We start from the raw sequence: 12,608 nt of genomic DNA, 5'->3' as shown, positions 1-12,608 counted from the left end.
CGGAGAAATATTTAGGGGGTCCCATTGATTTAGGACCTGGCTCACCGAATCAGCGTATTCGTCAATGTTGTTGTCTGACGCAATACGGACTGGGATATGTTTCGTATTGCGTCAGACAACAACATTGACAAATACGCTGATTCGGTGAGCGAGTTCATTAGAACGTGCGTTGAAGATGTCGTTCCCATAGCAACGATTAAAACATTCCCAAACCAGAAACCGTGGATTGATGGCAGCATTCGCGTGAAACTGAAAGCCTGAACCACTGCTTTTAACCAGGGCAAGGTGACCGGAAACATGACCGAATACAAACAGTGTAACTATTCCCTCCACAAGGCTATCAAACAAGCTAAGCGTCAGTACAGAGACAAAGTAGAATCTCAATTCAACGGCTCAGACACAAGAGGTATGTGGCAGGGTCTACAGTCAATCACGGATTACAAAAAGAAAACCAGCCCAGTCACGGACCAGGATGTCTTGCTCCCAGGCAGACTAAATAACTTTTTTGCCCGCTTTGAGGACAATACAGTGCCACTGACACGGCCCGCAACTAAAACATGCGGACTCTCCTTCACTGCAGCCGACGTGAGGAAAACATTTAAAAGTGTCAACCCTCGCAAGGCTGCAGGCCCAGACGGCATCCCCAGCCGCACCCTCAGAGCATGCGCAGACCAGCTGGCTGGTTTGTTTACGGACATATTCAATCAATCCCTATCCCAGTCTGTTGTTCCCACATGCTTCAAGAGGGCCACCATTGTTCCTGTTCCCAAGAAAGCTAAGGTAACTGAGCTAAACGACTACCGCCCCGTAGCACTCACTTCCGTCATCATGAAGTGCTTTGAGAGACTAGTCAAGGACCATATCACCTCCACCCTACCTGACACCCTAGACCCACTCCAATTTGCTTACCGCCCAAATAGGTCCACAGACAATGCAATCTCAACCACACTGCACACTGCCCTAACCCATCTGGACAAGAGGAATACCTATGTGAGAATACTGTTCATCGACTACAGCTCGGCATTTAACACCATAGTGCCCGCCAAGCTCGTCATCAAGCTCGAGACCCTGGGTCTCGACCCCGCCCTGTGCAACTGGGTACTGGACTTCCTGACGGGCCGCCCCCAGGTGGTGAGGGTAGGCAACAACATCTCCTCCCCGCTGATCCTCAACACTGGGGCCCCACAAGGGTGCGATCTGAGCCCTCTCCTGTACTCCCTGTTCACCCACGACTGCGTGGCCACGCACGCCTCCAACTCAATCATCAAGTTTGCGGACACCACAACAGTGGTAGGCTTGATTACCAACAACGACGAGACGGCCTACAGGGAGGAGGTGAGGGCCCTCGGAGTGTGGTGTCAGGAAAATAACCTCACACTCAACGTCAACAAAACTAAGGAGATGATTGTGGACTTCAGGAAACAGCAGAGGGAACACCCCCCTATCCACATTGATGGAACAGTAGTGGAGAGGGTAGTAAGTTTTAAGTTCCTCGGCGTACACATCACAGACAAACTGAATTGGTCCACCCACACAGACAGCATCGTGAAGAAGGCGCAGCAGCGCCTCTTCAACCTCAGGAGGCTGAAGAAATCGGCTTGTCACCAAAAGCACTCACAAACTTCTACAGATGCACAATCGAGAGCATCCTGTCGGGCTGTATCACCGCCTGGTACGGCAACTGCTCCGCCCACAACCGTAAGGCTCTCCAGAGGGTAGTGAGGTCTGCAGAACGCATCACCGGTGGCAAACTACCTGCCCTCCAGGACACCTACACCACCCGATGTCACAGGAAGGCCATAAAGATCATCAAGGACAACAACCACCCGAGCCACTGCCTGTTCACCCCGCTATCATCCAAATCAAATCAAATCAAATCAAATTTTATTTGTCACATACACATGGTTAGCAGATGTTAATGCGAGTGTAGCGAAATGCTTGTGCTTCTAGTTCCGACAATGCTAACGAGCAAGTTAACAATTCCCAAAAAAAACTACTGTCATACACAGTGTAAGGGGATAAAGAATATGTACATAAGGATATATGAATGAGTGATGGTACAGAGCAGCATAGGCCAGTAGATGATATCGAGTACAGTATATACATATGAGATAAGTATGTAAACCAAGTGGCATAGTTAAAGTGGCTAGTGAATATTACATAAGGATGCAGTCGATGATATAGAGTACAGTATCAACGTATGCATATGAGATGAACAATTAGGGTGTAACATTATATAAGGTAGCATTGTTTAAAGTGGCTAGTGATATATTTACATCATTTCCCATCAATTCCCATGATTAAAGTGGCTGGAGTAGAGTCAGTGTCATTGACAGTGTATTGGCAGTAGCCACTCAATGTTAGTGGTGGCTGTTTAACAGTCTGATGGCCTTGAGATAGAAGCTGTTTTTCAGTCTCTCGGTCCCAGCTTTGATGCACCTGTACTGACCTCGCCTTCTGGATGGCAGCGGGGTGAACAGGCAGTGGCTCAGGTGGTTGATGTCCTTGATGATCTTTATGGCCTTCCTGTAGCATCGGGTGGTGTAGGTGTCCTGGAGGGCAAGTTTGCCCCGGTTGCAGACCTCACTACCCTCTGGAGAGCCTTACGGTTGAGGGCGGTGCAGTTGCCATACCAGGCGGTGATACAGCCCGCCAGGATGCTCTCGATTGTGCATCTGTAGAAGTTTGTGAGTGCTTTTGGTGACAAGCCGAATTTCTTCAGCCTCCTGAGGTTGAAGAGGCGCTGCTGCGCCTTCCTCACGATGCTGTCTGTGTGAGTGGACCAATTCAGTTTGTCTGTGATGTGTATGCCGAGGAACTTAAAACTTGCTACCCTCTCCACTACTGTCCCATCGATGTGGATGGGGGTGTTCCCTCTGCTGTTTCCTGAAGTCCACAATCATCTCCTTAGTTTTGTTGACGTTGAGTGTGAGGTTATTTTCCTGACACCACACTCCGAGGGCCCTCACCTCCTCCCTGTAGGCCGTCTCGTCGTTGTTGGTAATCAAGCCTACCACTGTTGTGTCGTCCGCAAACTTGATGATTGAGTTGGAGGCGTGCATGGCCACGCAGTCGTGGGTGAACAGGGAGTACAGGAGAGGGCTCAGAACGCACCCTTGTGGGGCCCCAGTGTTGAGGATCAGCGGGGAGGAGATGTTGTTGCCTACCCTCACCACCTGGGGGCGGCCCGTCAGGAAGTCCAGTACCCAGTTGCACAGGGCGGGGTCGAGACCCAGGGTCTCGAGCTTGATGACGAGCTTGGAGGGTACTATGGTGTTGAATGCCGAGCTGTAGTCGATGAACAGCATTCTCACATAGGTATTCCTCTTGTCCAGATGGGTTAGGGCAGTGTGCAGTGTGGTTGAGATTGCATCGTCTGTGGACCTATTTGGGCGGTAAGCAAATTGGAGTGGGTCAAGGGTGTCAGGTAGGGTGGAGGTGATATGGTCCTTGACTAGTCTCTCAAAGCACTTCATGATGACGGATGTGAGTGCTACGGGGCGGTAGTCGTTTAGCTCAGTTACCTTAGCTTTCTTGGGAACAGGAACAATGGTGGCCCTCTTGAAGCATGTGGGAACAGCAGACTGGTATAGGGATTGATTGAATATGTCCGTAAACACACCGGCCAGCTGGTCTGCGCATGCTCTGAGGGCGCGGCTGGGGATGCCGTCTGGGCCTGCAGCCTTGCGAGGGTTAACACGTTTAAATGTCTTACTCACTTCGGCTGCAGTGAAGGAGAGACCGCATGTTTCCGTTGCAGGCCGTGTCAGTGGCACTGTATTGTCCTCAAAGCGGGCAAAAAGTTATTTAGTCTGCCTGGGAGCAAGACATCCTGGTCCGTGACTGGGCTGGGTTTCTTCCTGTAGTCCGTGATTGACTGTAGACCCTGCCACATACCTCTTGTGTCTGAGCCGTTGAATTGAGATTCTACTTTGTCTCTGTACTGGCGCTTAGCTTGTTTGATAGCCTTGCGGAGGGAATAGCTGCACTGTTTGTATTCAGTCATGTTACCAGACACCTTGCCCTGATTAAAAGCAGTGGTTCGTGCCTTTAGTTTCACACGAATGCTGCCATCAATCCACGGTTTCTGGTTAGGGAATGTTTTAATCGTTGCTATGGGAACGACATCTTCAACGCACGTTCTAATGAACTCGCACACCGTATCAGCGTATTCGTCAATGTTGTTGTCTGACGCAATACGAAACATCTCCCAGTCCACGTGATGGAAGCAGTCTTGGAGTGTGGAGTCAGCTTGGTCAGACCAGCGTTGGACAGACCTCAGCGTGGGAGCTTCTTGTTTTAGCTTCTGTCTGTAGGCAGGGATCAACAAAATGGAGTCGCGGTCAGCTTTTCCGAAAGGAGGGCGGGGCAGGGCCTTATATGCGTCGCGGAAGTTAGAGTAACAATGATCCAGGGTCTTTCCACCCCTGGTTGCGCAATCGATATGCTGATACAATTTAGGGAGTCTTGTTTTCAGATTAGCCTTGTTAAAATCCCCAGCTACAATGAATGCAGCCTCCGGATAAATCGTTTCCAGTTTGCAGAGAGTTAAATAAAGTTCGTTCAGAGCCATCGATGTGTCTGCTTGGGGGGGGATATATACGGCTGTGATTATAATCGAAGAGAATTCTCTTGGTAGATAATGCGGTCTACATTTGATTGTGAGGAATTCTAAATCAGGTGAACAGAAGGATTTGAGTTCCTGTATGTTTCTTTCATCACACCATGTCACGTTGGCCATAAGGCATACGCCCCCGCCCGTCTTCTTACCAGAAAGATGTTTGTTTCTGTCGGCGCGATGCGTGGAGAAACCCGTTGGCTGCACCGCTTCGGATTGCGTCTCTCCAGTTAGCCATGTTTCCGTGAAGCAAAGAACGTTACAGTCTCTGATGTCCCTCTGGAATGCTACCCTTGCTCGGATTTCATCAACCTTGTTGTCAAGAGACTGGACATTGGCAAGAAGAATGCTAGGGAGTGGTGCACGATGTGCCCGTCTCCGGAGTCTGACCAGAAGACCGCTTCGTTTCCCTCTTTTTCTGAGTCGTTTTTTTTTTTGGTCGCTGCATGTGATCCACTCGGTTACACTGGTTGTAAGGCAGAACACAGGATCCGCATCGCGAAAAACATATTCTTGGTCGAACTGATGGTGAGTTGACGCTGATCTTATATTCAGTAGTTCTTCTCGGCTGTATGTAAATAAACCTAAGATGACCTGGGGTACTAGTGTAAGAAATAACATGTAAAAAAACAAAAAACTGCATAGTTTCCTAGGAACGCGAAGCGAGGCGGCCATCTCTGTCGGCGCCGGAAGTAGATCCAGAAGGCGAGGTCAGTACAGGTGCATCAAAGCTGGGACCGAGAGACTGAAAAACAGCTTCTATCTCAAGGCCATCAGACTGTTAAACAGCCACCACTAACATTGAGTGGCTGCTGCCAACACACTGACTCAACTCCAGCCACTTTAATAATGGGAATTGATGGGAAATGATGTAAAATATATCTCTAGCCACTTTAAACAATGCTACCTAATATAATGTTTACATACCCTACATTATTTATCTCATATGTATATGCATATACTGTACTCTATATCATCTACTGCATCTTTATGTAATACATGTATCACTAGCCACTTTAACTATGCCACTTTGTTTACATACTCATCTCATATGTATATATTGCACTCAATATCATCTACTGTATCTTGCCTATGCCGCTCTGTACCATCACTCACTCATATATCTTTATGTACATATTCTTTATCCCCTTACACTTGTGTCTATGAGGTAGTCGTTTTGGAATTGTTAGCTAGATTACTTGTTGGTTATTACTGCATTGTCGGAACTAGAAGCACAAGCATTTCACTACACTCGCATTAACATCTGCTAACCATGTGTATGTGACAAATAAAATTAGATTTGATTTGATTTGGTTTAAGCCAGTCCCGGTTTAGGTCAACTAGCAGGACAAATTCAGACTTAGTATAAGGAGCCCGGTGAGAGATTAGGGCATGTAGGGTACAGGCCGGTGCTGATGGAGGACGATAACAACCAGCAACAGTCAACAAAGAGCTATTTGAAAGTTTAATGCATAAAACCAGCAAATCAAATTGTTTGGGGACAGATTTGGTGGAGACAACTGAGCACTGAAGGTGTTCCTTGGTAAAGATTACCACTCCCCCACCTTTAGACGATCTGTCTGAAAAAGATTACAACCAAAAAGGTTAACATCAGTGTTCAAAACACTCTTTCTTAACCATGTCTCAGTAATGACCAACAGACCTGGATTAAAGCTGTGAAACGACACTTTCAATTGATACATTTTTGGTAATCAGCTTCTATTGTTAACATGCAGAAATCCCAGGCTTTTACAAGAGTAGAAATCAGTGAAGCAGATAGAGTATAAATCAGAATTGGGGCTAGCAACAGTAGCTGGGCCAGGTTGTACATGAACATTTCCAGATATAATCACCAGTAATACAATCAGGGCATGGCAGAGGACCGGGAGAGATCTGCAGTGTTGATTTATGACATCTGAATGGCAACAAGATCATATTGTACAGAAGTTAGTATACTGACTGTGAACGCTCTGAGAGACTCTGGGTTGAAGTCAGTGATAAAGTAATATACAGTACTACAGTACTACTGCCAAGGGATGAGCTGTAGGTGTACCTACCATAGGAGTCTCTTCGAACCATTGACCATGTACATACCCTGCGTGCGACAGAGCTGCAGGAGTTTTGACCCATTTTTGTTGGTTGTTTTGTCGTAGTTGTGTCTAGAGAGGCATATTTGGGAGGAAATACTGTCCCCTCCAGGTAGGTGTTTGTCCCCCTGTGTGCTGAGAGTGGGGGGGTGTGTGTGACTGTCATTTTGAGATCCTTGTTGCAGGGTTGGGGGGTTGGGGAGATCATGGTTTGTTTGGGGTTGTCTCAGATGGTTGGGGTTGAGGTTCTCTCGTAGGTTCTCTCGGTGCAGGGGGTCTGCCATCAGATTTGCCACCAATGCTCCTTATAGGACAATTCACTGCACTCTATACTCCTCTGTAAAACGGGTAATCTCTGTATACCTGTCGCCTATTTATAAAACCCTCTTAGGCCTCACTGCCCCCTACCTGAGATATCTACTGCAGCCCTCATCCTTCACATACAACAACCGTTCTGCAGGTCACATTCTGTTAAAGGTCCCCAAAGCACACACATCCCTGGGTCGCTCCTCTTTTCAGTTTGCTGCAGCTAGTGACTGGAACGAGCTGCAACAAACACTCAAACTGGACAGTTTTATTTCAATCTCCTCATTCAAAGACTCAATCATGGACACTCTTACTGACAGTTGTGGCTGCTTTGTGTGATGTATTGTTGTCTCTACCTTCTTGACCTTTGTGTTGTTGACTGTGCCCAATAATGTTTGTACCATGTTTGTGCTGCTACCATGTTGTGTTGCTACCATGCTGTGCAGTCATGTGTTGCTGCCTTGCTATGTTGTCGTCTTAGGTCTCTCTTTATGTAGTGTTGTGTCTCTTGTTGTGATGTGTGTTTTGTCCTATATTTATTTTCTTAGTTTTTTTTTTATCCCAGGGCCCCCGTCTCCTGCCTTTTGGTAGGCCGTCATTGTAAATTAGAATTTGTTATTAACTGACTTGCCTAGTCAAATAAAGGTTCAATTGAAATAAAACAATAAAGAAATGACGGTCAGCTTGTTTTACAGCAGTCTACAGATGGAGTGCAATGGGATGGGTTCCCTTTGTACATGGAGGAAGTACAACGGTAGTATTGAATGTCAAGTGATGGCTTATACTGTGGCATCCAGAGGGGTTGGTCTCATGGTGGTTAATGCGAGTTATGAGTTATGAATATCAAATGATTTAGCGTTCAACAGGCTCATAGAATACCATGTTAGTCCACTCTGCTACAAAGTGTCATCGCTACAACATGGAACTCAATCTAACCTGGTTCTTAAGCAGGCACCATTTTTTTCCCCATTGGCCCAAATAATGATTAAACTTCGATCAAATATCCCCATAACGATTAAGCTTCTATCAAATATCACGACACATTAAGTGGTCGTCTAGCGACATGTAGCGTCTCACCTCCTCAGCTATAAGGAAACCTAAGAGTTCTGCCAGAGAAAAGAGACAAGCATCAACGTAACAATTTAGACTTCTGGGGTTAAACATAATACCTTTAAAAATATACAGTAACCGTTCCACTGCACTGTGCGTTTCGAAACCTGTCTCGCACTCTTAGAAAAAGGGCTTCCAAAAGAGTCCTGTGGCTGACCCATAGGATAATCCTCTCTCTTTTGGGTCCCATGTCAAACCCTCCTTGGAAAGGATTCTACATGAAACCCAAAAGGGTTCTACCTGGAAACAATAGGGGTTCTCCTATGGGGACAGCCAAATAACAATTTTGGTTATGGATAGCAGTTTTTTTATCCTAAGATATAGTGTCTAACCCTAACCCTGAGATCACTCACTCAGCCCAGCCTCAAAAACAAAAATACAAAGCCTGGAATGTAAAGGCTGATCCAGAGACATGACACCGCCTTCTAAATGATGCCTAAACAAACACTGTTAATGTTAAGAGCTGCAGTGATCCAGCAGGCTTACAGTCCCTACAGTCTCTGCTACAATCAATCCCCCTGGGCTGCTCAGCTAATCCTGAAATATGGGCCCTTGACTAATGGGGGAATTTAGCAAGAACTCAGCTCTGGTTTCAGAGGCTTTATTGCTATAAAGCATGATTCAGATACCTTTGCTAAGGCTTAACCTATGATGAATGAAACAGGGAGAGAGATGTTTATCCTCCTTCCTTCTCTTTTTTCTTGTTCACCTCCTGCACCTCCCCACTCCAGATTTCTCCTCCTTCTCAGCCTCCTCTCCTCTTCCGGCCACTCCTTCTCCTCCCCTTGCCCCTCCTCATTCTCCACATCCGTCTTTCACTAGTGGTTTTGTGGTGGTAATAATGAAAGCTGTCACAGAAGCATGTAACCAGATTTTTCACTCCTACTGCCAGACATCAGCCCTGGTGCCAGCAGTGATATTGAACGAGTAGACAACACTTGATCTGTTTAATGTGTTGTTGTCTTTGAGGTGTGGTTAAGAGGGGTCTCTGGTAGCAATGAACTGTTAGTTTGTATCTTATGTTTGAGTCAGTGCCAGCAGCATCAATGGAATTTAGCCTGGGGCTGACGAAGCCTGGAACCACTGAGTGACAAACTCTTTGTGTATTCTACTTTCTGTACAAATGACATATCAATCTGATTAAATGGTGAGAGCTGTATTTATGTACGCAGGACATTGTGAATAGATGGAATATCTTGTCAATGGCAGATGATTTGGCCGAGATGGGATGTTAATAAACCCTTTGTGGAATAAATGGAGCCCAGTGATGTCAAACAGTAATAAGGTGAATTCTCTGACCTCAGACTCCTGAGGTTACAGGTTCAAACACTAAATAACTCATTTATATTATACCTTTGACTTCAAATCAAACATTTGACCCTATAACATCCCAATACAGGAAAATATATTGAAAGCTTTACCTAATGCTTCCTTTACCAACAAGCATCAGCTACAGAGCTGCTAGCAAAACATGCAGAGCATTAACTTGTAACCCTGAAAAACCAGCTTGGACAGTATTGACATATAGACAAACAACATAGTCTTTACACAACATGGACCAGTGCCTTCTGCTTGATGTCAAATAGCGATTCCTCTTTTAGGACGGCTGTTGTATCAACACAACTTGGGTTCTAAAGACATTCGTTTTCAGAAACCGACACGCCCCTTGTCAAAGAAACTAAAGTTGACCATTCTAAAATACTCAGCTCAATGTAACAGGTGATATTCTATGTATAGCTAGAGCAGAACAAGACGATATAGATCGGTCTACAGTATCAACCCTAGATATGGTCAAGTTTCTAGTTTTATTAGTCCTATGTACGGGATACACATGGTTTACATCGCCCAATGAAATTATTACTTGCAAGTCCTTTTCAACAATAACACAACAAGAAGAGATAATAAAAGATAAGAATAGGAACATAAAGTAAATGTCTCATTAGAATAAATATTTTAGCGTCAGTATAATACAGGGAGGTACCATTTATAGTCCAATTTTTACATGTGTTTTAAGGAAGGGGGGATTTGTTAATTGTTTATAGAGTGTTAGTGGTGTCAACTGTGTGTGTGTGTGAGAGAGAGAGAGTGTGTGAGTGAGAGTGTGTGCATGCGTGAGTGCTAAGGTGTGGAGAATCAGAGCAGGTGGTCAGTTCAGCTCAAGTGTTCAGCAGTCTGATGGCTTGTAGATAGAAACTGTCTCTGACCCTATTGCTATCAGACCTCAAGATCAGATACCGTCTGTCCGACAGTAAGGGACAGAACAGCTTGTGGCAGGGGTGTGTGGGGTCCTGGATGAAGCTGCATGCCTTCCTCAGGCACTGTTTTGAGTAGATGTCCTGGATGGTTGGGAGCACGGTCCCAGTGATGTACTGGGCTGTCTTCACCATCCGTACCAGGCCGTGATGCAACCGGTCAGGACACTCAATGGTGCAGCGATAGTATTTGGAGAGGACACGGAGTAGCATGCTGAGTTTCTTCAGCCGCTTTAAGAAGTAGAGACCGCTGTTGCGCCCTCTTGACCAGAGTGGTGGTGTTGTTGGTCCATGTCAAGTCCTCGGTGATGTGGAGCAGAGGAACTTAAACTGCTGACTCTACTGCAGTCCTGTTGATGTGGATTAGGGTATGTTCCTTCCTCCACTTCCTGAAGTCAACAATCAACTCCTTTATTTTGCCCACGAAGCCAGTTCACTTATCTCCTCCCTATAGGCTGTCTCATCATTTTTGGTTATCAGGCCAACAACCATGGTGTTATCAGCAAACTTGATGATAGAGTTGATGTCGTACAAAGCCATGGAGTTGTGGGTGGACAGGGAGCACAAAAGAGGACTGAGGACACACCCCTGGGGGCCCCTGTGTTAATGTCGGTGTGGAGGAGGTGTTGTTGCCAATTCTCACAGCCTGTGGTCTGCCCGTCAGGAAGTCCAATATCCAGTTGCAGAGGGTGGTGTCCAGACCAATGGCTCTGCACCTGGTTTCAAGCTTGGAGGGAACAATAGTGTTGAACTCTGAGCTGTAGTCAATGAACACCATTCTCATATAGGTGCTCCTCTTGTCCAGATGGGAAAGCGCAATGCGGATAGCAAATGGACATAGCATCTTCTGTGGAGCGGTTGGAATGGGTCTAGTGTGTCTGGCATGAATGTCACCTGTTCAGTTTCAGGGTCTTGGCAATCTTCTTCTAGCCCAGGCCATCTATATGTAGAGCAACAATTCTTTTTTTCAGATCCTCAGATAGTTCTTTGCAATGAGGTGCCATGTTGAACTTCCAGTGACCAGTCAGTATGAGGGAGTGTGAGAGTGATGACACCAAATTTAACACACCTTGTAACGGTTTTGACTTGAGGTTATTATTTATAGGGGTGCCAGGTAGGCTGTGCCTACCAGATAAAACATTGGTTTCTCCTTTTGGTTTGGGAGGGAATGAGTCCCATCTGGTCTGTCAAGTCTACACCAATACAAAAGGACTTATGTAAAAGATGGAAATAAATGTTTCAGAAACCCTTAAAACATTGGAAAGAACTTCAAAAAACAACTATATTCTTTTGTGTGGGTTGTATTAGCAACATCAATGATTACAAACACGTATAATAATATCACAATGAGTTCTGGTTCCTCCAGAAATGTCCTGTACCTCGGGCCTAAAAAGAGTCCAGTCCGGTAAAGGAGTTCAGGGAACTCAAGTGACTTTTGTCACGCAATGTTTGTCCGTTCATTCCGTGTAGCGTAAACCCAGTATTAATCATACAAACAATATAAAGCCTATCAACTCTAGCTAAGTCTTCCCCTACACATAACTACACAAATCATCACAGTATACCTCACATCAAAACAAATGAAATACCATATACAAAATGTTGTGGTCAGTCAGAAAATCCAAGCCGCCAACAGATTTCCAGTGGAGAAAGGCCACGAAGAACAGAGAGGTGTAGTCCACGGACGCAAAGAGTGGATCCGATCCTGGGTAAACTCTATTAGGCCACAAAACACACGGAATAGAGAAGCTTCGGAACTGAGGGTTGAACACATCCTCATTCACGTCTCCATCACAACCCCACTTTTGCCCAGCTGATGCTGGCTATTTAATTGGGAATTAAAGGGAAAGGGCCCTATTGGAAGGAGAAGCACTGAGACGGTTCAGAAAAATTCAGGGCCGTCACAACCTGCTCCCCATTCCCACCTGAGACCTTGTAACACTAACGAGTCACATGACACCGGGGAGGGAAAATGGCTAATTGGGCCCAATTTGGACATTTTCACTTAGGGGTGTACTCACTTTTGTTGCCAGCGGTTTAGACATGAATGGCTTTATGTTGAGTTATTTTGAGGGGACAGCAAATTTACACTGTTATACAAGCTGTACACTCACTACTTTACATTGTAGCAAAGTGTCATTTCTTCAGTGTTGTCACATAAAAAGATATACTCAAATATTTACAAAAAATGTGAGGGGTGTACTCACTTTTGTGATATACAGTACAACAACACAG

Source organism: Oncorhynchus tshawytscha, linkage group LG04, assembly GCF_018296145.1.
Source record: "Oncorhynchus tshawytscha isolate Ot180627B linkage group LG04, Otsh_v2.0, whole genome shotgun sequence".
In the NCBI taxonomy this organism is placed as follows: domain Eukaryota; kingdom Metazoa; phylum Chordata; class Actinopteri; order Salmoniformes; family Salmonidae; genus Oncorhynchus; species Oncorhynchus tshawytscha.
Note: the sequence above shows the minus strand (reverse complement) of the source record.